Genomic DNA, 26,400 nt, shown 5'->3' with positions numbered 1-26,400 from the left:
TCTCTCACATTTGGAAAGAGGGAGACTGGAGTTGGGGAAAAGAAGGGAAAACACCTGCAGTGGGAGATGAGAATGCTCAGCAGGGAGGCCGGTAAAGGATTTGAGAAGGGCACGCAGGCACGGCTCTAATCCTCTCAGGGCGGCCAGCCCTCAACTCTGCAGCACGCAGGTACATGCATCTCTGTCTGCAAGAGCCCTCCAAGCCCGCCAAGGTTCAGGTAGGGGAGGACACCCGAAGGGACTGCAGTGGGCCCATCGTAAGCGGAGAGGATGCACGGTCCGCACGCTAAACTCTGCCCCAAGCGTCCTCACCTGTCCAACCCCCGGGGGAGGGACTTCGGCCAGAGCCTCATCCCCAAGCCCGGGGCGGAGGACCAAGGCTAAGTGCCACCTCCTCCGCAATGCCCCGCCCCTCGGCGCAGACACGCCGCGCTCCTACCGGGCCCCCATTGGCCGAGGCGCCCGCCAATCCGAGAGCCGCGGTCGGTGAGCGGGCTCTGGTTGGTGGAGCCGGCGCTGGGCCCCACCCCGCTCCGCCGGGCCCCAAGCCGGGAGGGGGCGTGGCCGCGGCCGTGGCCGGGCCGGAGGCGGTGTCGCCGGCGCCGCTGCGCGCGGGGCGGTGCGGGGTGGTGCGGGGTGGTGCGGGAGGTGCGGGGCGGCCGCGGCGGGACCATGGAGCTGGGGGCGCGGACCGGTGAGTGCGTGCTGCGGCCGGCCGGCTGTCTGTCCCCGGCCTCGATCCTTGCTGGCTCCGGGCCGGGCGGAGGCGGGCGCGCGCCCCGCAGCCCCGCGGCCAAGTGAACTTGCTGCATCGCCCGGGCGCCTGGGCGATCGGCGGGGCCCACTGCGGCCCGGCGCATCCTCCCCGCCGGCTTCCAGCGGTCGGTCTGCGGCCCTTGGCCCCGGTACGCGCCTCCCGGCTGCAGGGCGGGCGCCCGGGCCTCGGCTTGCGCCGCACGCACGAGCGCGGGGCTGCCCAGCGCCCGGGAACCTCGCGTCCCTCTGGGCTGCGCGCGCCCTCGTCGCACCTTGGCCCGGTCCCCGGGTGCCCGCCGCCCGAGGTCCGGCCTTCTCCGCTCGGCTCGGCCCTCCCCCGGGACTGCGGGCACCCGAGGTCAGGGTCCCGGCCTCGGCCTTCGTTCGGTCTGGGCTCCGGGAAGGGGTCGGCAGCCCGGGAGCGGCGCGCTGCGGGGCGCGGGGTTGCGGGGCCGCGGGGTCGCGGGGCCGCGGGGTCGCTGGGCAGGGATGCGTCCTTCGGGGAGACTTTCCCCGCGGGGCCGGCGGGGCCCGGGGCTTCGGCCGGGGGTGAAAGCCTTTGCCTCTCGGTGTGCCGGCTCACGGGCAATGGCGATTTCTTCTTGGTTCAGTCTCTGCAAGGGAGAGTTCCCTGGTGGAGAGCAGAGTTCTTAATTATTAAGAAACTCAGCCGTGGGCTTAAAGGATGAATGGAACATCTCATTTCTTAGCTGCTATTGGGCGGAATAGGAATTCTTTCTCATTTGGGGGTGAATTTTAAATACTCAGTCTAGCAATAATAACTAAGTTTTTACAAGCTGACACTTTAAAAGGTCTGCTTTAGCTTTTGAAGCGCTTCAAATCAAGTGTCTCGTGGGGCAGGAGATACTAACTTAAGAACTGGAATCCACATTTTTTTAAGGGGAGGAGCCAGCCATTAGAAATGTTTTGCATCTTTAAAAAAAAATGAGGTTTGCCAAAAATTTAAAATGTCTGCTTCTCTATCGAAATTAGGTTCGAAGTATTATAATTGACTTACTTTTCTTTTGCCTCTAGGGCAAATTCCGCTGAAGGTTGGTTGCTTCTTTTTGTATCTGCTTCACCCAACTTTCCTTTTCTAGCAGTGAAACAATGCGGAGATTCTTGAAAGCTAGTTCTTTTTATCTGCTTGAGAGGTTAAACAAAAGGAAGCCGGTCTGGTCTTTCCCATAGGCAGTTCTCATTGTGTGTCTGGGCTCCTTTCTACGAACAGCCACAGTCAGACTCATTTTTCTTCATTTTAAAAGACCTTCTTAATTTATATTCATGAGAGTTGTGTCTTTTCAGACGTTTCGAGCTCACTAGGTTGGAAAGTTTGGTTGGCTTTATGTAGTTACCATCTGACCTGTAGTCTCTGTTTTCTTACCACCGTGAAAAGCTTGTTCTAGAACTATCTACTTATAAAAGATTGTTCCTGCCCTTCTGGTTGCTGACCTGAAGTTGCACTATAGCATCGTTTTCTCTGTCTGTCTCAGATTTATTGACTGAATAGTCAATGATGTTCTATACAATTTTTACAAATTCTGAATATAAAGGTAGAAAAACACACTTCGCTGAGCAGTCCTGCCAGCATTAGGGCATCACTTCTCTTCCCAGTGTGTCCTTGTGGGTGGGCTTTACCCTTCTTCCTGTGGAAGCCTACATGTGACAAGGAACTTTTTGGTTACTGGAACATTTTGATTGAAACAGTTGTCTGTTTCAAGTGTTCAGAGGTATCTGAGCTCCTGGGCCACTGCTGATGGTCCTTCAAAGTGCCCAGAACTTTCTCTGAAGGATAGCTCTTCGAGATTGCGTTTTCCAGGCATAGGCGACTGTCGTTCCTTATATTTTCTTGGGAGTGCCTCCACATGGCTGGACAGACTGCAAATGCTCAACTTCTCTTTTCCATCCTTTTCTCAGCACCTGGTTTTTCCAAATGTTCTTGACATTTGGACCTCTGCATTCTTCTTCAGCGCTGGTTCTTTACCTCCACCTCATTTTAGGCAGGTAATACAGGAATATCATAGACCAGCAGTGCATAAATAATGCATATTGTACAATAAATTTAACATCACTCTAGAGATCAGTGGAGTAGAAAGTCTGCAGTCTCCTCTCCTCCTCTTACTGGCGCTCTAGTCCTGTCCTGTTTCTTTCTCCATGGTCAGGTGTGTCCTTGGAGAACGGGCACTGGGGCAAGGCTGGAGGGAGGGGAGTTGAAGAGTAGGATGGGGTTGTGTGTGTTGGCAGAGGGAGGGGACAGGGCCATGCAGGGTGTTGGCTGGTGGATGGCACTGCTGTCCCTCGACACCAGGTCAGGGAGCAGCAGCCATTCCCTTGGGGGAAGATGCTGACCTTGTCAAGTTCAAGGTGCCTGCAGGGCGCATCAGTCAGTGGCTGCACTGGGATCCAGATATTGGGAGGTGTCTGGACTTGGAGACACACACTCGAGAGTTCTCAGCACTGGCTTCCAAACTGCTTGCCACAGTGAACTCACAGGGAGACTGTGGGGATTAAATTGTTGAAGGACCCTCAGCGGTGCAAACACCTGTCAGCGCTGAGCACCTAAGGACAGCTTCCACCGGAGTTTCTACAAAATTCCTTCTGATGATGTCGTCTTTGCAAAGCTAGGCCTTCCCTGCTTGCTAGGGAAGGGGTGGGGGGAATGGTATCCAGTCTGACTCCAGGTGTGAAGAAATTGTGAGCTGTTCCACACAGGCACGTGGGCTGTTCCTAGTTTATTTAAGAGTGAAGTAAAATACCCGTTTTCTCTCAATAGAAGTGCACTGTTTTCAAATGGGTACTAAGTTGCTAGTAGATACTTGTTATTTGCATGTAGCTAAGGGTTTCATTACTTGCTGGGTGTTTTCTGGGTGCAGTGAACATGTGCAGTGAGCAGAGAAAGTTCTGGAACCTCTGCCTTTGTTAACAGTGGAGGCTGTGGAGTAGATCGGGTTATTCAGGAAGCATGTGTAGAGTGAGAAGAGAAGTGAGGAGAATGGACTCTGAGGGGTTCTCATATTTAAAAGGCAGGCTGCCATGTCAAGCCTGCAAACGGGAGTTGGGGACATGGGTGGTGTCTGGGAAACCATGATCCAGTGAAACGTCATTCAAGGGGGGTGATAGCAGCCAGGACATTAGCACAGAGGTGATGGTAGTGGTGATACAGTTATTGGAACAGGAGCGAGACGGCCGGTTTGTGAGGGGGCTTCCTTGTAGGTGGGGGTCGGAAGTGTGGTGCTGAAGGGTGATGGAGGAGGGTAGGTGAAGGGGGGCATTTTTTCTTTTTTACTGGAGGGGTTTGAGCATATTAAAGGACCAAGGGGGAGAGGGTGCTAGACAGACATGCCGTTGGATGGTGGTTTCAAGGTTTTTGTTGGATTTAGGTCTAGGATGTAGTTGCTGATTTTGGCAGGAGGCATCTCAAGGGAGCCTTAGTGCTCTGGATTGAGGGGTGATGGAGCGAAGGGGGTGAAGCCAGTCAGGGAAGGCTAGATTTTGAAGATGAGAGAAGGGCCTTTGCTTAGAGAGGAACCCTAGTTCAGGGTGAGTTTTGTGTTTTGTGACAAGCACAAAACGGGGACTGGCAGTCAGAGAGAGGATTGTTATGAGATGAGCTAAAATGGAACTGTTGCAGTAGAAAGTAAAATCTTTGGATTGGGACTTTCGTGCTCCCAGCGCAGGGCCTCAGGTTCAAGGCCCCTGGTCAAGGAACTAGAACCCACATGCTGCGACTAAAGACTCCGCCTGCCACAACAGAGATCAAAGACCCTACATGCTGCAACTAAGACCCAGCGCAGCCAAAATAAATAAATAAAAATAAATATTAAAAAAAAAACTTCGGATTGCACTGGAGCACAACTTTTAAGGTCCAATACTGTCAGAAGTTTCTCTTGTTAAAAACAGTCTTCTTAAGATGCTGTTTTCCTCTTAAGGCATGTTTTTCCTGCAGCAGGTGGTTCTTCTAAGGATGGGTATTTGTGTACACAGCCTTGTCATTTTCCTGGGTCCTGGTGTCCTCGGGGGGTCACATTGTCTGTGACGTCCTTTCTCTGGCTGCCCCATCCTGGTGGTGCTTTCTTGGCCACTGACCTCAAGGCCAGTCTTGTTTGTTTCCTATCAGAGCCCTTCCCTCTAACTTAATAGATGTCCTTTGATTAGGATATTCTCCATACTCAGATTTCACTCCAGATCTTTGGAGTCACCCTCATCTGTTTTTTTCCCTGGACCATGCCTCTTGTCTCTGAGGTTAGCTCTTCACCTCTGTTGACTTTTTATTTTTAAAAAATTTTAAATATCCCAAACACCCCAGGGTATTTTCTCACTTTTCAGGTCTGTTAGAGCCTCTGAGCCTTGAGTCTGAGCTTCACACCTGGGATCATTTCTCAGACTTCTTACAAATGAGATTTTTTTTTCCCTCTTAATGCCCGTTGTTAGGGTACCCTCTGACTTTCTATAACAATGGTCTTGAAATTGATGTAAAGATGTTTTCAGTTGTATTACATATCCTTAAACTTTTTCATTGTTTTATTTATTTTAATTTCTTTCTTTTAGTTTTTGCTTTATGGTTCTTTTCAGGAGGTTCCCTCGTGTTTGAATGCCTACCATGTATCATGATAGTTACTGGTGGTGACAGGATTGACAGAGCCAAACTCCTGTGCTCTAAAGCCAGAGAGGTGAGGCAGAGGGTTAATTGTCTCATTCACCATCTATAAACTCCTGATGGGCAGGAACCTGACAGTTGGTGCCTGTCTTGGTAGATGTGTCTGGCTTTGTCAGATGACCTCAGGTAAAGACCTCAATAGCTCATAGCCTTAGCTCAAAGGGGTAACACTCATTGTCTTCTGCCAGCCAACTTGACCTTTGGTCTCTGAGTGCTTCTGACAGTATTGGACCTTAAAAGTTGTGTTCCAGTGCTATCCAAAGTTGTGTTTTTTTTTTTTTTTTGATGTTTATTTTTATTATTTTGGCTGCCCTGAGTCTTAGTTGCAGCATGTAGGGTCTTTGATCTTTGTGGCGGCAGGTGGAGTCTTTAGTTGTGGCATATGGGATCTAGTTCCCTGACCAGGGCTTGAACCTAGGCTGGCTGCATTGGGAGCATGGAGTCTTTGCCACTGGGTCACCAAGGGAATCCCAATCCAAAGATTTTATTATCTACGGCAACAGTTCCATTTTAGTTCATCTCCTACCATCCTCTCCCTGAGTGCAGGTCCCTGTTTTGTGCTTGTCAACAGTTCAGTGAAATTCTGTTGGCAGTGTAAAGGTATGGATGTGACTGACTGTGAACCAGAGCCCATGTGGCCATATTTTATCCACTAAATGAATGAAATAGTGTATTCCTTGCCCATAGAAGAGCCTCAGCAATATTTTTTCATTGACTGAATGTCATAAATTTTGATTCATGACCTAGGCAGAGCACTACCCCTACTGTGTAATTGTAAAAACTTGACTGGAGTCATTTTGTCCTGCTAGCGTCACACTTATTTTCTTTCAGCTTTTCAAACTTGTATATGATGCTGTGGTTTTTGGTTTTCACCTGTTCCTTTATGTAGTGCTGGGTTAGGGAGTTACCTGGCAGATTTCTGCATCTGCCTGACATTGTAACTCTTTCCTCAGGCTAGAATGAATGCTTCTGGAGAGGCTCAGGGATTTAAATTACTCCTTGTGGTGCCTGGAAGGAATAGTGCCTAAACGGAGAGCCAAGTGTCCAGTCCGAAGTGGGATGGCGTTAACCAGGAAGTTGCAAGGAGAGAGATGAAGCAGCGTTTGCTCCCGTTGGTCTCATCCTCTGAGCGGCTGTCCGTAGCCTGGAAAGGGGAGCCACAGAGTCACCTTCCATTTCTGCAAAGTAACATCTTAATTTGGGGGCCATGATTGTAATTTTTTAAGATAAGACATTTGTCTGTTTCAGTAGTAACAGAAAACTAATTTGTTTTATAACCGACCCTGTAGATTTAGAACATATCTTTGTTCTTGGTTTTCCATAGAATTTGTCTCCCATTTTTGTACAGTTCAGAGTTAACGACCTTGATTATTGATTTAAAAAATGGCAGTACACAGAATCCCCCAAACTCTTCCCAGTCACCTGTCTTCAGATTTCAATTGCACATGACAAACAGCTTTGTTTCCAAAGGCTTGACTGCAGTGGAAGTTGTTCTTTGAGCTGTCCCAGGGAGGAAGATTATTAAAACATTACTTCTTTTTACAAATTGGCATTGTAATTTTGAATGGTTACAGGCTTATCAGCCTTAGTGAAGTCCCTGCCTGAGCCTAATTAAAAATGCATAGTTTCTGCACTGTTTGTCCATTGCAGTCACATAGGTTAGTTAAAACCTTCTTTCATTTCCAGGATGTCCAGGAACATCCTGGACATTCTACTCCTCCAAAAAAAAAAAACAAAAAAAAAACCTTAGGGCATCATTTGAAAGAATTGTATCAGGGATTAGGCATTAAAGGGTTTAGAAGAGAATTTCTTTTAAGCCACATCTGTGGCTACTATTTCCTGCTACACAGTTTGGAAGTTTGTGGCTTTATTTCTGCAGCTATTTGGTTGCTAATGATTGTCAAATTTCACTTGAGACAAATAATATTGCCCTGTATTTTAATATTTACTCAACATTTTTTTTTTTTTTTGGACACCGAAATAACTTAGATCCACTGTGTATAAGTGAAAATTCCAAGTACAGTTTTGTTTAAATGGAATGTGTACTCTCTCCAGATATTTATTGGGATACTTGATGATTTTATTGGACAGAAACAATGGGGGCTTATCTCTCTTGTTCCCCCATTACATAGAGGCTTGAATTAACTTATTGGAGATACTCATAATAATAAAGCTGTTATAAATAATGAGAATCAAAACTCTATGAGGATCAGGAATTAAAACAACAATATCTGTACTATCAGTGGCATTCGAGCCTTCCAGGTCATTGTTTTAGATGTGATGGACTTATTTGAATAATGCAAGGTGTCAGTGACTCAACACAAGAAGTACCTAGGCTTGAGGTGGTGTGTGTTGGAATTCAGTTTATTCCTCTACTTACAAGTAGTTTGAAGGCTGTTGTATTTTGCCTTCTCTATTGATGCTGGAAGGCATGGTCATAGGTGGATTTTTCACTCTTCTTATGGATGGTTTGGAGGGAGAATGGGGAGATTTTGAATTAGGCAGACAAAAATCCTTGGAGCCTGGAAGTCCTGCCAGGCCAGCATAATTTTAATATCTAATATTGTCAAGGATGTTACAAGGAAAAAAGTCAAAGGGTAGTCTCATTCATAAATGTGCTTGCTAAATCATAGAAAATAATAGTTACATCTATTAATATAAAAGGATAATACATCATGTGCTATTTGTGTTTATTCTAGAATGCAGTGTTGGTTTAGCATTCAGAATCCAGTGTATATCACCATATTAATGAAGAAAAAAAACTAGACAATCACCATTAGATGCAGGAAACACTAAATTTAATATCTATTTGTGATGAAAAACTTTCAAGCAAAGTAGGAAGAGTATCTGGAAGAAAATGTGCAGCAGGTGTCATATTGGTGGTGAAGTAATAAAAAGTGACCTTCTGAAATTGGAAATGAGATACGGATGCTTGTTATTATCACATTTATTCAGCATTATGTTGTGGGTTCTTGCCAGTGCTTGAAGATAAGAAAACGAAATAAAAGCTACAGGAGTTGGAAGAGGAGAAAATTCAGTACATGCAGACAAAACTATTTTGTATGTATAAACATCCAAAAGATTATGTGTAAGTTATTAGACTTAAGATGGGTATTTAGGCTGCTTGCTAGATTCTCTATAGCCATAAACAATTAGAAAATGAAGTTAATAAAGGTACTGATTATAATAACAGTAAGTATCTGAATGTACAGGAGTAGAACTTGAAAGTAATTTGCAATACCTTTACATAGAAAACCATAAAATATTTAGAAAATTCAAGGAACAGGTAAGTAAAGAAGGAATATACCATGTTCATGAAGTGAAAGACTAATATTACAGAGACATCCATTCTTCCTAAATTGATACAGATTCCTTTCAACTCTAGTCCATAACCTGAAAAAATTTGGGGGTGTGGAAATTGGCTATGTGTTTATGTGTTTCTAGGATTTATATAAATGTATAGAGCAAAGAATTTCAAGACACCCTTGAAGAAGAACAGGTGGACTTATCAGATATCAAGAGTTTATAAAGTCATATATTCTAGACAGTGCAATATTGGTACAGGCGTAGGCAAACAGATTAATGAAATTGTATAGAAAGCCCTGAAACAGAACCAGAATTGTGTAGACTTTTGATTGTATTACATACAGAAAGTTTGGAAAGTATGGTCTTTTTGAGAATTGGCTTGTGATCCAAAAGAAAAGTGGGTAAGAGATTTGAATAAGTATTTTGCAAATGTATAGGTATGGCCATACAGATGGCCAGTGAACACATGAAAAGAAGCTTAAATTCATTAGGAATCGGGAAGCACAGATAGAAATAATCCTGAGATGCCAAGGTACAGTCATCAGATTGGCTAACGTGGAAAAGACCAGACAGAGGCCTGTAGTGTGGAGAGCAGTGGGGCAGCGGGCACTCGTATCCCTGACCCATGGGTGTGCAGCTTGTCACAAACGTGGAGAGTTGTCAGACGTTATTTACTAAAGCTGGCTATCCACATGCCGTGTGAGCTGGAATCTCTGTTCTAGGTGTACACACATCCAGCAGAAATGCACGACCCTACCAGGATGCAGTATGGTGGTGGTCGCAGCAGCACTGCTGCAATAGTTCGTTTGGAAACAGCCTAGGTGTTCATCAGCAGTAGAGCGACTGAGTAAATTGTGGTGAATTCATGTATTGTTCAGTGATAGAAATGGAAAACATCATGCTCCATGCAACAGCAGTGATAATCTTGTACATTTAATGTTGGGCAGAAGATGCTAAACAGCAGAATTCATAACTGTGAGATTTCACTGTAATAAAATTAAAAAGGGGTGTTAAGGAATGGTTCCCTTTGGGAAGGAGAAAGGATTAACACCTGAGCGGGCACGGAGGGCACATCTGAGGGTGCTGACAGCGCCCCGCTTCATGATCTCTGTGAATTACCTGGGCTTGTCCACTTTATGGTAATTCTCTAAAGGTTGTAGGTTTAGGGGGATGTGAACGTTTTTGTAGACATGAAATATTTCCAAGAAAAGAAATTTTAAACATTTAAGTAGAAAAAGAAAAGGAAGAGGCCATTTGAGTCTGTTTTAAATGTTGTTAATGTAATTAAAAAGAAAAACCTTTGTTTTCACCTTCTTGTTGTTCAGTCACCCAGTTGTGTCCGACTCTTTGCGAGCCCATGGACTGCAGCACTCCAGGCCTCCCTGTCCCTCACCATCTCCTGGAGTTTGCCCAGTTCATGTTCATTGCATGGGTGATGCCTTCCGGCCATCTCATCCTCGGACACCCTCTTCTGCTGCCCTCAATCTTTCCCAGCATCAGGGACTTTTCCAATGAGTCGCCTGTTCGCATCAGATGACCAAAATACTGAAACTTCAGCTTCAGTCCTTTCATTGAATATTCAGGGTTGATATCCCTTAAGATTGATTGATTTGATCTTCTTGCAGTCCAGGAGACTTTGAGGAGTCTTCTCCAGCGCCACAGTTCAAAGGCATCAATTCTTTGGCATTCTGCCTTCTCTACGGTCCAACTCTCAAAACCACTGGGAAGACCCTAGCCTTAACTGTATGGACCTTTGTTGGCAGAGTAATGTCTCTGCTTTTCAACACACTGTCTAGGTTTGCCATTGCTTTCCTGCCAGGAAGCAATCGTCTTCTGGTTTCATGGCACCAGTTGCTTTGTGCTGGTGTGTGTCCTGTGACCTTATAGAACCTGTCTTTTGGTTTTAGCAGTGTCACTGTGGATTCCCTAGGACTTTCTACATATAGGATCATGACATGCTCTAGTCATGAAATTGACTGCTGCTGCTGCTAAGTTGCTTCAGTCGTATCTGACTCTGTGAGACCCCATAGACGGCAGCCCAACAGGCTCCGCCGTTCCTGGGGTTCTCCAGGCAAGAACACTGGAGTGGGTTGCCATTTCCTTCTCCAGTGCATGAAAGGGAAAAGTGAAAGTGAAGTCGCTCAGTCATGTCCGACTCTTCGTGACCCCATGGACTGCAGTCTACCAGGCTCCTCTGTCCATGGGATTTTCCAAGCAAGAGTACTGGAGTGGGTTGCCACTGCCTTCTCCGTATTAATATGACATGTTGTGCTAATTGATTTTGTGGGGTTAAGCTAACTTTGCATTCCTAGGATAAATCCAATTTGTTCATGATATGTAACTCTTTATTTTCTAGATTTGATTTGTTAATATTTTGTTGAGGGTTTTTGCATCTAATTCAAGAGGGCTGTTGATGTATCGTTTCCTTGTGGTATTTTGTTTGGCTTTGGTGTCAGCATAAAACTGGTTTGTAGAATGAATTAGGAAGTGTTTCCTCTTGTAGCAGAATTTGTGAAAGATTGGTATTTCTTTTTAGATATTCACCTGTGAAGTCATTTGGACCTGAGCTTTTCTCTGTGGGAAGATTTTTAATTACTAATTCAGTCTCTTAACTTGCTGCCCATTTATTCAGTTTTTCTCTTTCTAAGTCAGTTTTGTTAATATATATGTTTCTAGGAATTTCCTTTTTCATCTAAATTGTCTAGTTCAGTGGCATAAACTTCTTCAGAGTATTTCCTTGTAATCCTTAGTAGTGATCAATGTCTGTTCTTTCATTCCTGACTTTACTGATTTGTGACTCCTCTCCTTGTTTCATGGTCAGTCAGTTTTGTTAATCTTCCACCATCTAGGTAGAACTTAACTTCAAAACTATTGAAAAATGATCTATGAATGTGTTTTAGACTACAGAATTTTAGAATGACAGTTGTCTGGAACTGTCTCTTTACTGTGAAACTGTTGTACAGCAAGAAGAGAGAAACTAGATTAAAACACAAAGGTAAATAAACTATACAAGCTAGAGAAGGGGAAAGATGGTGATGATCCATCACCATTAAATAATAAGCAAATTAATTATATTTTTTTGCTTCCCTTTTATTGAGTAATTTTCAATATAGGCAAGTAAAATTCAAGTGTTTTAATGTTTCATGGATTCCAGACAAACATTAAATCAAAGTACGGAAGATAGGAAATAGGTTGAAAATAATAGTTCTTCTTTATGAGGGAATATTTGTATTTTGGTTTGTTTTCCAGATATAACAAAATCTCACATATATTATATCACCTTGCCTATTTTACCATTTTTCTTTTGTCTATGAACTTTTCGGGGGGGGGGGAATGAAAAAAAAGAAAGAAAAATGTGACTCTCTTTGCATCCTGGTCACCCTGCATCCATCCCTCACTATGATCTGTAGAGATGGTATGTACCCTTGTGAGGGGCTTCCCCAGTGGCTCAGCGGTAAAGAATCTGCCTGCAATGCAGAAGACTTGGGTTCAATCCCTGGGGCGGGAAAATCCCCTGGAAGAGGGCATAGCAACCCACTCCAGTATTCTTGCCTAGAAAATCCCATGGACAGAGGAGCCTGGCAGGCTGCAGTCCATGGGCTCATACAGAGTTGGACACGACTGAGCACATATTCTTGTGATGACCCTTTCCAGCAGGAGACGCCACTCCTAATGGTTAGATGCCCACTGATTATGCATGGTCATCAGAAGCAAATGAATGAGCCCGGAGAAAAATGAAACTGAATCATGCCCAAAAAACACATGATTTCTGGATTGACTGCCTTTTAGAAGCCTTAGCTGTTGAAAATTAGAGATGTATGTATTTCCAGTCATTTCTTATTATGTATTTTTGGGTTTCTAGTATGAAAGTCACTTGAAAATAACCTCTTCAGTTTTTCCTTTTAAAGCAGTTATTAGGATAGGTTCTTATTAATATGAATGTGTCCAAAAGTTGGCTTTCATGTTTTTTTTTTTCCCCTCAGAAGTGCTATAGCATAATGTAGCTTAAAAATATGTGCAGTTTCTGTTTCTATCAGGAACATCTGAAAGAACCTCAGTGAATGGAATCCCTTTCAATGGGCTTTGTATAAAAGCGGCCAACCATTAGATTCATATGCTTTTGTAGGTCTAGTTAGCTTTGAAATATTATTTCTGAAGTGTTGGATTTCATATAATACATTTCAGCACTTTTGTTGACTTTTTTCTGCCCCGTAATTCTAGTGTCAGCCTCAAATTATTTCTGGTAATTTCAGATTTTTTTTTTTTAAAGATTATGTTTGTTTTACAAGCATTGGTTTGTTGGTGAAATGAGAAACCCTTATCTGGATGGATGGAATATGATTTCTGTTCCTGAATTGAGTGAAATTTGATTTATCTCAAGTACTAAAATATATAAGAAATTACTAAAATATATAAGATTGAGCCAGTTTCATTTAAAGTTAAGTTTCCAGAAGTTTTGAAGTGTTGGGGATATGAACAGTAGTGAGTTAAGCCACATTTTAGGAAAGTTGAATAAATGTAAACCCAGAGAGGTTTGAGTTGACCAAAACTTTTTGATCTGTTGTCCCGCTTCTCACGCGATGCGGAAACAGTAAATGCTACATCCTAAGGCTATGTTTGTATCCCAGTCAGTAAAGAATCTGCCTGTAATGCAGGAGACCCGGGTTCGATTCCTGGGTCGGGAAGATCCCCTGGAGAAGGAAATGGCAATCCACTCCAGTATTCTTGCTTGGAAAATCCCATGGACAGAGGAACCTGGCAGGCTACAGTCCATGGAGTTGCAAGAATTGGACACGACTTAGCAAGTAAACCTCCACCACCACCAAGGCTGTGTTTTAACCCTCTCTCACTGTTGTTGTTGTGTTGTTCAGTTGCTAAGTTGTATCTGACACTGCGACCCCATGGACAGCAGCACGTGAGGTTCCTCTGTCCATGAGATTCTCCAGGCGAGAATTCTGGAGTGGGTTGCCATGCCTTTCCTTAGGGGATCTTCCTGACCCAAGGATACAATCCGTATCTCTTGGATTGCAGGCAGATTCTTTATAGTCTGAGCACCAGGGAAGCCCATTCTTTTAAAAAGTATTTGTATTTGCTTTTAAAATTATGAATTTGTTATTTCCTGCTTTTGTTGTTACTTTGAGAAGTTTTTCGGGGAAATGGCCCCTAACACACTGTCCTGTGACTTTGGGCCGCCTCTCCATTCCTCTTCTGTATCACATCTGTAGGATGTCCCTTCTTAGAGCCATGACTGTCTGTTGGAGCCTCTCTTTCTTTCTTCAAGTTTGCCTTTGTGGTTGGGCGACTGTGTCAGGACCATTTCAGTCTCCGCAGGTGGTAAAAGGCATCAGGAAGATGGCTGTCCCCTCAGTAGCCGGGAAAGGTTGGGTGTGCAGAAGCCATGGCTCACCAGAAAGAGATCTCAGAAAGGTCGTGAGAACTCAGGTCAGTGCAGTTCATCTTGGGCTCAGGCAGTATTCATCTGTGTGCTCAGTCATGTCTGACTCTTTGCAACCCCATGGACTGTATCCCACCAGTCCTCTGTCCATGGGATTCTCCAGGCAAGAATACTGGAGTGGGTTGCCATTTCCTCCTCCAGGGGCTCTTCCCCACCCAGGGATCGAACATTGTCTCCTGCACTGGCAGGCGGATTCTTTACTGATGAACCACGAGGGAAGCCCCTGACCTCCTGTAAGATAATGCATTTTTGCCTCCTGTTTCCTTACATCTCTAACTTTTAAGTGGTACCTCTTGTGCTCTCCTATCCTTCCCCTCCCTTCCAGAAAAGCAAAGCAAAGACACCCTTGGTTTTGCAGGATTATGGAGGTCCAGTGAGCATGATAACAAAGGCTCTTCATCATGGCTGAATGACAGGGAACCTGTACGTTAACAGACTGGGAAGCCTTCTCCTATTCCTTTTTCATGAGGGCTGGATGGTTTCTGCTGGAATACAAATAAAACACTCAGGATTTTAAAGATATTTACTGTGAAAATCCCTGACTGTGGCAAATGAAGGTATCTTATAATTCACGAGAAATATTTGCTAAGAGTGCTTCTCTGGAGCACTTATTTTTGGAGTAGAAGTGTGACTTTAATTTCCAGTACTAGGCAGTGAACATAATTTTTATGAAACTAGTCATGGGATCTGAAATTAAGACTATATGGCCTCTGTTAACCTAATCTACATTTAATATATTCACTGCAGTATATTGAGAGTCCTTGTTGTTAACCAAAGAATTATTTATTGCAGAAATTATTAAGGACAGCTTAATGGAATTGACTTATAATTTCATTCATCTCTTCGTAACTACCAGATTAAAGGATGCTTTGTCTTGAGTTCAGTCATTTCCTCAAATTAAAATAAGGAACCTATAAAATCTTTTTCAGCTTTATGGGGAACGTTCATGGGCAGCAAAGAAACACATGAAATAGTTATTCAGGAATGTTTTTAGACTCTGCATGCTGAACGTACACATAGGATAAGAGGTTTTGGAATCTTTTGCAAAGTCAGAATTGCCCGGCAAATGACCTTACAGAAAGTCAGAACTGTTTCAAAGACTTTGTAAACGAAAAAGATGAAAAGAGCTCCTCCTTTGATAGTTCCGACAGCTGATGCGTTTGGCCAAGGACGCGAAGGAGAAATGTCTCCCATTCTCTGGGGAGTGATGGTGGGATGGTGAGGAGCAAATTCCCTCCGAATCAGAGCTTCCATCATGAAATACATAATATCCTCCAAAGTAATAGCACGGGAAGCACAAAAGGAAGAAAACTTGGCAAAAATAGAAGTGAGCAAATACGTAATTATAGCAAATGCAATTCTCATGTCAAAGAGAAAGAATGAGTGGATGAAAACTTGGAGGAAAACAGGCTATGGATAAAGGGGAACTAATCCACAAGAAGTAGAAATTCCATGGTTTCAGGACCTATGTGATACTGAATAACAGTTGAGTTTAAATATTAATTGCAGCTGCAATGCAGGAGACCTGGGTTCGATCCCTGAGTCAGGAAGATCCCCTGGAGAAGGGCATGGCAGCCCACTCCAGTATTCTTGCCTGGAGAATCCCGTGGACAGAGGAGCCTGGTGGGTCACAGTCCATGGGGTCACAAAGAGTCGGACGTGACTGAGTCACACACACATGCTCACACACACGCACACACAGAGCAGCTGTTTACTTTACCATGTCAGTGGAGCCCCCACTCAGCTAAGAGGCTGTTCTCTGGTGCCTTCTAGTTTGAGGCCGAGGCATTTAGGTAACCCATAAACTGGTTTTTAAAAAAACATGATTAGAAGTGATTTGCTTATAAGTAACACATTAGATCAGTCCTGGGTGTTCATTGGAAAGACTAGTGCTGAAGCTGAAACTCCAATACTTTGGCCACCTGATGCAAAGAGTTGATTCATTGGAAAAGACCCTGATGCTGGGAGGGATCGGGAGAAGGAGAAGGGGACGACAGAGGATGAGACGGCTGGATGGCATCACCGACTTGATGGGCATGAGTTTCAGTAAACTCCGGGAGTTGGTGATGCCTGGCATGCTGCGATTCATGGGGTCGCAAAGAGTCGGACACGACTGAGCAACTGAACTGAACTGACTGAATACATTAGATAACAATTGTTTTGCTTTATTTGGTCATATGGGGAAGTGAGAAGACTGAAATGTGACACATGTTGCTGCTGTTGATCCGTACGATTTGTTTGGCTAATAAGTTAGACGGGAAGTTTCTCAAAGGCAGAAGGCTGGCTCTTCTCCATCTTAGAGTTGGTGTCACAGCTTACATACAGCAGGTGCCCAGGCGCGTCTGTGGACATCATAAATCAGTAAGCGTTCACTGCCGAGTTTGCATGCGGACCGTCAGACCGTACACCCCAGAGCAGGCTTATTTTGAAAAAAAAAAAAACAAAAACAAAAAAACAAAAAACGCTTGTTGCTTTGCCACGTATATGTTTTGTTAAGTTCGCCTGTGGCCCCAGATGCCTAATGAAAGGTTTACTTTGTGGCTGATGGTTTCCAGTGTGAGTGGAGGTCATAGCTGAGGACAGTGCTCTAGAACCCTCGCTTCCCAGGTCCAGACGAGAGAGAAAGGTTTGACGTTGTTCCCGTGATTCTGTGAGGTTTAGTTTTAGGTTGTTTTTTTTTTTTTTTTTTTTTTTTTTTTAATTGTTTTAAGGCTATCTGTCTTCTGAGTGATCTGGAGTTGTATAGCAAACAGGAGCGCTGTGCAGCAGTGGTGGAGAACTTGGGTGTGTTCACTGGTCGGAATCACTATGTTCTGAAGGGGGCCTCAGCTAGTGCAGAATTCTGGCTTTGTTTATAGAATTTTTAATAATGAAGTAATATTTGATTTCTCCAAGTAGTTTAACATTTGGCTTCTGTTGTTCAATCATGTTTCTAATGATTGTGGCTCAGTGGTAAAAAAAAATCTGCCTGCCAGTGCAAGAGATGCAGGAGACATGGGATTTGACCCCGGGTCAGGAAGATCCCCTGGAGAAGGAAATGGCAGCCCCCTCCAGTATTCTTCCCTGAAGAATCCCATGGATAGAGGAACCTGGTGGGCTACAGTCCATGGGGTAGCAAAGAGTTGGACATGACTGACAGTGCATGCATAGAATTTTCAGTAATGATGTAATATTTGATTTTTTCAAGTTATTTAACGTTTGGCTTCTTGTTCAATCATGTTTTGAAAGACCTTCTCCACTGCACGATACATATTAAAAAAAATCTTCTGTTTCTTTCAGTCCTTTGTTGACTTGTATTTGAAATTTCTTTTGGTGTAAAGGATGGGTTCAGACTCAGTGGATTTTTAACCCCCTAATGGACTTCAGATATGCAGCTGACACCACCCTTATGGCAGAAAGTGAAGAGGAACTAAAAAGCGTCTTGATGAAAGTGAAAGAGGAGAGTGAAAAAGTTGGCTTAAAGCTCAACATTCAGAAAACTAAGATCATGGCATCTGGTCCCATCACTTCATGGGAAATAGATGGGGAAACAGTGTCAGACTTTTATTTTTGGGGGCTCCAAAATCACTGCAGATGGTGATTGCATCTATGAAATTAAAAGATGCTTACTCCTTAGAAGGAAAGTTATGACCAACCTAGATAGCATATTAAAAAACAGAGACACTACTTTGCCAACAAAGGTCCATCTAGTTAAGGCTATGGCTTTTCCAGTGGTCATATATGGATGTGAGAGTTGGACTGTGAAGAAAGCTGAGTGCCGAAAAATTGATGCTTTTGAACTATGATGTTGGAGAAGACTCTTGAGAGTCCCTTGGAGTGCAAGGAGATCCAACCAGTCCATCCTAAAGGAGATCATTCCTGGGTGTTCATTGGAAGGACTGATGCTGAAGCTGAAATTCCAATACTTTGGCCACCTCATGCGAAGAGTTGTCTCATTGGAAAAGACCCTGATGCTGGGAGGGATTGGGGGCAGGAGGAAAAGAGAACAACAGAGAATGAGATGGCTGGATGGCATCACTGACTCGATGGACATGAGTTTGAATAAACTCCAGGAATTGGCGATGGACAGAGAGGCCTGGTGTGCTGCGATTCATGGGGTCACAAAGAGTTGGACACGACTAAGCAACTGAAATGACTGACTGACTGAATGGGTTGTTACAGTAGCATTTAATAATAATCTTTACTCTAGTGGTTTGAAATGCCACATCCATTTTAGACTGAGTTCCTAGATGTGTATGTATTTGTCATTTTCTGCATTTTCTAATCTGCCCCGTCACAGGTGTATTTACTCAGAAGTCAGCACCACACTGATTAATTACTGTAGCTTTAGTGTCTCTGTGTCTGATGGGGATGCTATCAGCTCTTTATTTTTCAGAATTTCACATCTCTGCTTGTTTTCCCGTAAGAACTTTAAAATCGGCTTGTCTTGTTCCTAAGAGGATTGTTGGGCATACTTACTGAAAACCATCCTCTGTGATGAGTGACACTCTGGATTCTTAGGGCCCCATCTGTGTTGTTAGCCTAGAGACTTGATTTTAAACCTAGTTCTGACATTAACTGGCTTTGTAATAAAAAAAAATCAGATTCACGTTTTACTATTTTACAGCTGTTTGCAGGTGCTTTTAAAGAATTGCTGTGTACTCACTTTTTTTTTTTTAACTTTCTCAGTCACTAGACACAACTATTGTAAGAACCTTTAACATTTTTTAGCATCGAAGTGGGGTGCTCATCCTTGCAGAAGTTGGAAGCAGCTGAATTAGAGTCCTGTAAGCTCTTTTTTGTTCTAAAATTCAGTTCTAGATAAACGAGTGGTGGTATATCATCAACCCCATCAAGGATTGAATTTACATCTTTGTCGTGGCTGAAAGGGCTACTCCAACAAGAGAAACTGCAGAAGTGGTTCTTGGCAAGATCATTTGTCTGTTTCTTTCTTTTCCTCTGTAAGCAGTTGGTGTTTTGAAAGGAAGCATATTGTCTAGATTTTCAAAGTTCTCTAAAAACAGGATGGGGGAGTGCGTTATTTTCGAAGCATGTAACGCAACTGCATCTTCAGCAGAATTAAGTGCTTTGAAAGCTTGCATTCTTTGTGTTGTCATAGTTGACTATTATGATTAAAATAAGTATGTACATATCTTCTTCCCTTTCTGAGTGTTCGTTGTTAGGGCCAGAGAAAGCCTTGGATGGAATGATTATGGGAGGAGACAATCAAGGCTGTGTTAATTCTCAGATGAGCCAGAGTTTACATTTTGAAGGGCACATCACGTCTGTACTTTGTGGGATTCTGTAACAGATTGGAAAATAATGGAACAAATGATGGGGGAAGATTGGCCCTCATCTATCAGTGAATAGCGGTTACCATTAAAGTGAGTTTTAAAAGTGAGGAGACGACAGTTTCTTTTTTTTACCCCCTTTGGAAAATTGCTTTCAGGATTCATTGATTTTAAAGTTGTTATGGGACTTAAAGAAAAAAACCTAAAAAAAGAGCCATGAAAAATCCTATAATTCTATCAGAATGGTATTCTTAAGTGAAGGGTGAGGTTTGGGATGTGTTGAATCTAGTTACAGCAGATAGTCTCTTTAAGAAATGGAAATCGTAGGGGTCAATATAGTCATCAGATAAACTTGTTAAATCACCACTATGAAATTAGCAAGTTTAAAGAAGGGGGTTTAGGAAAAACAAGAACATAAGAAAATAATCTTAGAGTATGGCTTCCCTGGGGGCTCAGTGGTAAAGAATCTGCCTGCCATTGCAGAGACTGGGGGTTCAGTCCCTGGGTGAGGAAAATCCCCTGGAGAAAGAAATGGCAACCTACTCCAGGATTCTTGCCTAGAGAATCCCATGGACAGAGGAGCCTGGCAGGCTACAGTCCATGGGGTTGCAAAGAGTCAGTCATGACAGAGCAACTAAAAAGCAGCAACAACAATCCTACATTTGGAAAATTCAAACTGGGAGTCAGTTGACTGGATCCAGATGCTGCTTGTGTGCTAAGTGGAAAGAGGACATGCCAGGAACGTGGGACTTCAGTCGGTAAAGCCCTTGATGTGAGTTTCCTTCATTGGCACACACATGATGGGGGTCAGCCAGAATCAGAGTCTCAGATCCCAGGTCCTGGGAGGGAAGCCGACCAGCCCACTTTGGGTCATGTCCGTCCTGGATACACTGAGGCTGGGGAGCATGTCTGTGTGTGTGTGTGGAAGGGGTGTCAAATTAACCCTGCGTGTTTCTATCCAAACTGACTTCTGTACCTGTTGTCAATCACAGATTGCCTTTTGGGAAATACATAGTTTTTTAAAAATTGTTTATTTATTTTTATTTGGCTGTGGTCAGTCTTCATTGTACGAAGGCTTTCTCCAGTTGCAGCGAGCGGGACTTACTCTTGTTGGGGTGCATTGGCTTCTCCTTGTGGAAGCTTCTCTTGGTTTGGAGCATGGGCACTAGGTGTGGGATTTCAGTAGTTGTGGGCTTCCGTAGTTGTGGCTCTGGCTCATGCTTGTGGTACATGGGCTTAGTTGCCCCAAGGCACATGGGATCTCCCGGGACTAGAGGTCGAACAGGTGTTCCCTGAATCGCAAAGCAGATTCTTAATCACAGAACCACCAGGGAAGCCCGGGAAATACATATTTTTTCCTTAGATTCTAATTTGATCTTGGACACCCTTTGCCATCTGAAAAAGCTTCCTTTATAGATTATATGTGTGCCAGTAAAGTGTCAGAGTGTCTGTTCCCCTATCCTGGCCAGCATGTAGATTTTCGTGTCTCAACCTTTGCTGATATAATAAGTGAAAAGAGGGTATGGCGCAGCGGCTCTCCTCTGCATTTATGGATGTCACGTGAGGTTAGCCACTTCTTCATGCTTAGGGTTAGTTGCTCAGTCTTGTCCAACTCTTTGCAACCCCATGGACTGTAGCTCGCCAGGTTCTCTGTTCATGGAATTCTCCAGGCGAGAATACTGGAGTGGATTGCCATTCCCTTCTCCAGAGGGTCTTCTCGACCCAGGGATCGAACCCGGGTCTCCTGCATTGCAGGCAGATTCTTTACTGTCTGAGCCACAGGGAAGTCCTCTTCACGTCTGCTCTTCTGTTAATCACTGGATGGAGCGTGACTTAGTTCCCTGAGTTCCCTGTTTTTGTTCAGACGAGTCCCTGGGCTGCAGGGAGTCTTCTGTTTTGTGAGAGGATTCGTTTGGGAAGAGTTTCAACCTGTTCTGTGAGGCATTAGATATAGCACTAGGTTCATATAGATATAGGTTCATCTTGGGACTGGCTTGGGCGGAGGGAGCAGGCAGGTGCCAGCAGAGCACGGAAGGAAGTGAGCGCGCCGGGACCGACAGGTCGATCGTGATCAGTAGGACTGTAGTCGTGACCACTCAGCAGGCATCGGGGACTGTATGGTCTGGCCAGTTACCTGTGTCGCAGCTGACAAAGTTCCATGAAAGTTAGAGACGTTGACGTGGTATGGTAGTGTCCATAGATGCCTGTGTCGGATGCATCTTGCTGATTCAACATTGGTTGAATGCTGAAAGTAAAAATCCTTTGGGAATGATTTTGCATACATTTGGTATTTAAATCTCCCCTTTGGCACCACGGAGCTGGGCAGACGTGTTTGTGTGCTTCTCTTGCAGTTATGTTAAAAACAGTCCCGCTGGTGAAGGCTGGGCTGGAGTGGACCATCTTCCTCTCAGTGTTAGACCTCGTGCTCTGCGTGATCGTGGACGTGGGTAGACTCGCGCTGCTTGGCTAGATGATTTCTTTAGACTTTAGCCTCGGTGAACACCCTTGTCATGCCTCTCACACTGAACTGGAGCAGGGCGGCGTCTCGTCCCCACAGTGGTTCCTTGCCTGACCACCACCACCCCTTCCTGGATTTCCGCCAGTGCGGGCGAAGGTGGCCTCATAAGCTCAGGTTACAGGAGTGAATGGGGAATGTAAACACGCCTTTGTTCTCGTGTGTGTAACTTTCCCTCCCCTGTGAATGAAACCCATTCCGTTGGGGAAGCTGGTGCTGAGCCCACATCTGAATAGCGTTCACAACAGGATTTCTCATTAATATGCTTTGTCCGTCCTCGGCAGCAAGACACTGTTCTGATATTCTTGGCTGGAGGCTGGAACGCTTGGGTTTCTTCCCTGCTCTTTTCTTATCTGTGATCCTCTGCTGAGAAGATCTCTCTTCCCCATTTAATCAGACTCAGGCAAAAAAGGGTGAATCTTCTGATTACTGTTTTTAATTGTAAGATTGTCGTCTCTCACTCTCTGTAAAAAGATGTAACCTGATGTTTACTTTCACTTCAGTCATTTTTTTTTTTTTTTTTAAATTTTGACCTTTCTTATTTGAGGGGAAAACTAAAAGGAGGCATAAGTTGATAAGTTGCTGATTCTTATAAAATGTCTTTCTTCCTACAGATTTCATCTTTAAATGTAGATCTTAAACCAGAACTATCCCCTGAAAATTTACTCGTAGAAAGTAATCTGGCTGAGACTTTAAGTACAAGGCAGATCTAGATGAGATCACTGAGGAAAAGTTCCAAATAAATACATCTAAAATCTGATAGTCTCATAATTCGCTAGTTTCTCCTGTATGAAAAGTAGGGATGAAACGCCACACAGACTTAAAGCAGGCTGACTGTTGACTCCCGTGTTATGTGTTGTGTGCTCTGGACACTGGGGATTCATCAGTGAACCAGACAGTGAGAAAATCTTTGCCCCACCCTTGCTGAGCCGCCATTAATGGGAGAAGTGGGCGGTGGAGGAGGAAAGCTAGTCAGTTACACACACGTGCACATGGGAAGGTGGCAGTGGTCTGGGGGACGGGGAGCCCGTGAAGGACAGGGAGGCGGCCAGAGTCAGATGGGAGAGACGGGGGCGGAGCGGTGAAGGGAGGGAGGACACGGCCAGGTGCCTCTGCTGGGTGTCCTAAGGCTTGTGGCTTGTACCTGAGTGAGGTGACCAGCGCTTAGAGAGTTTCAGATCAGGAAAGACGGAGACCCAGCTCGCCTGTTGACAGAATTGCTCTCCCTTCTGAGTGGGGAATGGGCTGTTGGGAGCCAAAGGTGGAGCCCAGGCCTCCGTGGGCAGCTTGCCTTCCTGCACTTCCTGAGTTTTATGTTTGAGGCTGAGAGGTCAGAGCTTGTAAGTTCGCCTCCTGGGGATCCTGAAGGGTAAACTATAAAGGACCCAGACACTTTTTCAGTTGTCTTAATGCCACCTTTGTTTTTCTAGACCTGAAATTAAGTCACCTGAAATTCGCTCTTGGTTTTTATTTTACATTTTGCTTTTTGCTTTACATTTTAAGTCAACTTCAGATTTTTTTTTTATAGTTGATACTCTTTTTATATCATCTGTTAATGTTTGCCTTGTTAGCATTTATTTCACATCAGATTCTCTTGCAGGTTTGTTTATTTACCCTTTCTGGGATGCTTACCAGTAGAATCCATGTTCCACAAAAATAAGGAATTATATCTTTTACTGCATTTTTTACTAGGTCCCTAGTACCTAGGCACTAGTACATAGTAGATACCCAACAAATAATTTTTTTATAAGTTAATACTGTAGATACTATTTTGTACACTTTCCCATGTAATCTTGTGTCACAAGACTTTTACCATGTAATTTGGAAGTCTTCTAAAATGCAACATAGGTGGTTGCCTAATAATTTATTTTACAAATCTAACATAGTTTGCTTTAAATTAATTTCTTTTGTTCTATTTTTCCTGTGTTTTATTATAAATAACACTAAGGGGAGCATCTTAATGTACAAATCTTTGCCCACATTTATGTTTACTTCTTTAGAGTATATTTATATATATAGTGACACATTGTAGCTCAAATAGTGAAGAATCTTTCTTCACTGCAGGAGACCTGGGTTCGATCCCTGAGTCAGGAAGATCCCCTGGTGGAGGGCGTGCCTACGCACTCCAGTATTCTTGCCTGGAGAATCTCATGGACAGAGGAGCCTGGTGGGCTACAGTCCATAGGGTCACAAAGAGTCGGACATGGCTCAGCGACTTTCACTTTAACTTCCATATATATAAAGAATTGTTAGTTGAAATCGTTTAAATAATTTAAGGCCCTTAACATACACTGACAACAGAAGTATAACAGTTTCTACCCCCACTGGCATTTTAGGAGAGCGCCTTTCTGCTGGCATTTGCTCTCAGAGGCTGTTTTCTTCTCATCTGTGTTCATTCCCTTGGCCTCCCACCTGCCGTGTCTCTGCTCCGTCCGCCCAGTTACAGCAGTGCTGGTGGATCCTGACATCCTTACTCCGGGCTCAGCTCTGTTCACTGGGGATCTGGGGGTTTCCCTGCGCCTCGGGTCCCCACCTCCAAGCTGGTGAGTGTTCTCTTTCCATCACGACCTGCTCCTCCTGCCCTGTTCCCTTTGGAGACAATGAAGGCTGGGGGTGTGGGAGCGATTCTCAGTTCTTCCCCATTTCCTCTTTAGTGATGAGCTACTTTCCAGGCGACTGAAATTTCACCTGTCTTTCTGGGCGGTTATCATTCCCCCCTGTTTGTCTCCTCCCATGGGCTGTGTTTTTCCTCCTCAGTGTGTTTCAGACGTGGCTACTGCAGGGTGTGACCAGGAACTCGGGAGACTTGAATGCGGACGCATCATAAACTGTGATAGCCACGTGTATCTGTCTTGTTTGCAGGAACAGGTCCCCTTTGCTGGGGGTGGGGTGGGGTGGGCGGCGTTTATGGACCCCTTTGTTACAGCAGCTGTGACTGTACTCTGTCCCCAGGGAGAAAAAGAACTGACGTTACTTGTTGAATTGCTCGTGAAATCTTTATGTCAGGTTTAGTGGTACACAGAAAGCTTTGAAATAGATTTTGATTCTGGAATACATAAAAATTGTCATGGTGATGGGAAAAACCCAGCCCTCTGCTGTGCATTTATATCCTCTATTTCCATCTGATAAGGTGCAGATTTCTTAAGTATTTTTGTGCATTTATGTGATAGTTTTGGTCCAAATTTAAGATTCAGCATATTGAATGAAACTAAACAGTAGTCCTAATTTGTTATGGTCTGTTTGATATCTGGCAGTGTGCTGATTGCTGACTGTGTGGTACTTTGGGAGGTTGTGATATTGATTAGTCCGAGTTTGAAGAGGAAGTATATTGTTGTGGGGAGGCCAGAGTGACTGCCCTCATATCTGAGTTACATCTGTCCTCCTGAAGGAGCGTGGACCTGCAGGACTCAAGGTGTAAGTGAAGAAGTACCCCCTCTTTTCGGCAGTTGTAGAAACTCTCTGGATCCCTGTAGGGTCTGACTGGGGTCCATGTGAGGATGGGTTAGAAAGTCAGGTTGGTGGGGCTGGAAGTGAAAGGAATGGACAGAAGCCAGGGGCAAATGGGAGTCAAGGCGGGTCATAGCAAGGAAATAGACACCATGGAGACACCCAGTGGGTCAGGTTCCCAGGTTCTCAAGAACCAACACACAGTCAGAAGCCAGGGACCATTTATAAAGGTGAAAGCAACTTGAATCATTGCTAAGGAAACCTCCTTTATATTTACTAAGGATGGCCTGGGATGGACTTTCTAACATAGCTGCAGCGAGGAAGGCAAGGCCAAAGCCAAGAGCCACGCCGGTTTCTTGATAGGAGATGTTGTAACACTGGTCCATTGTTCCCCTGTGGCGTGTGTGGTGTTATTCTGGACAGCATGAAATGTAAGCTGCTCTTTTTACCCTACAGAGCTTCTCATTGAGGTGAGAAGATAGAGCCTCTGCATCCAGAGGGAAACCTCAGTAGGAAGAAGAGGCATTGGGTGTTACCTGGGTGCTTATCCTGAGTTCTGTTGAAGCCGGAGGAGGGGGTGAGCGGGCTGGCCTGGGGGTGCTTAGGAAATGTTATGCTGGGTGGGACTTCAGCGAGGGGGATGTGGGGAGGGCCCTTCCCCCTCCCACCTTTCCATGCTGTTTGCCCCTGGGGCCCATTTCCTCACCGGTAAGCTAGTTTAATTTCTGCCTTGCTTGTTGGCATCATGCTTGTTGTAGAGATTAAATGGGACGATTTATGTGAGAGCCCTTTGTAAATGGCACCGTGGATTCAGATGTGAGGTGTTATTAATAATTTGCCATTTGCAGCAGGAGCCTGTTGGATCACAGCTCCGTTTTAATTCATTCATCATATGTAAATGAGGTTGTATTCTTGTAATCAGAGGTGTTTGATGAAGGTCATGATTAGACATTGAGGGAAGGAGTCAAAGAGACTTTTTTAGTAAGGTTAGTGT

General features: G+C 44.3%; 1 protein-coding gene across 4 annotated transcripts in view; it reads left to right on the top strand.

Annotated features, from left to right (window-relative positions):
• The first annotated feature begins 563 nt into the window (after positions 1-563).
• The window catches only part of WASF3 (WASP family member 3), a 74,009-nt gene continuing 48,172 nt past the window's right edge, over positions 564-26,400 (top strand). For 3 of the 4 annotated variants that reach the window (XM_065902071.1, XM_065902067.1, XM_065902070.1), the window contains exon 1: positions 564-694. The gene's annotated coding sequence lies outside the window, so the exon portion shown is untranslated. Of the gene's footprint in view, positions 695-840; positions 906-26,400 lie in introns of those variants that run through there. The other variant, XM_065902068.1, reaches the window with a different exon arrangement.

The sequence above is a fragment of the Muntiacus reevesi genome, chromosome 11 (assembly GCF_963930625.1).
Source record: "Muntiacus reevesi chromosome 11, mMunRee1.1, whole genome shotgun sequence".
Taxonomy (NCBI): domain Eukaryota; kingdom Metazoa; phylum Chordata; class Mammalia; order Artiodactyla; family Cervidae; genus Muntiacus; species Muntiacus reevesi.
The sequence above is the reverse complement of the archived record's forward strand: the minus strand, read 5'-3'. Positions and strand labels throughout refer to the sequence as shown.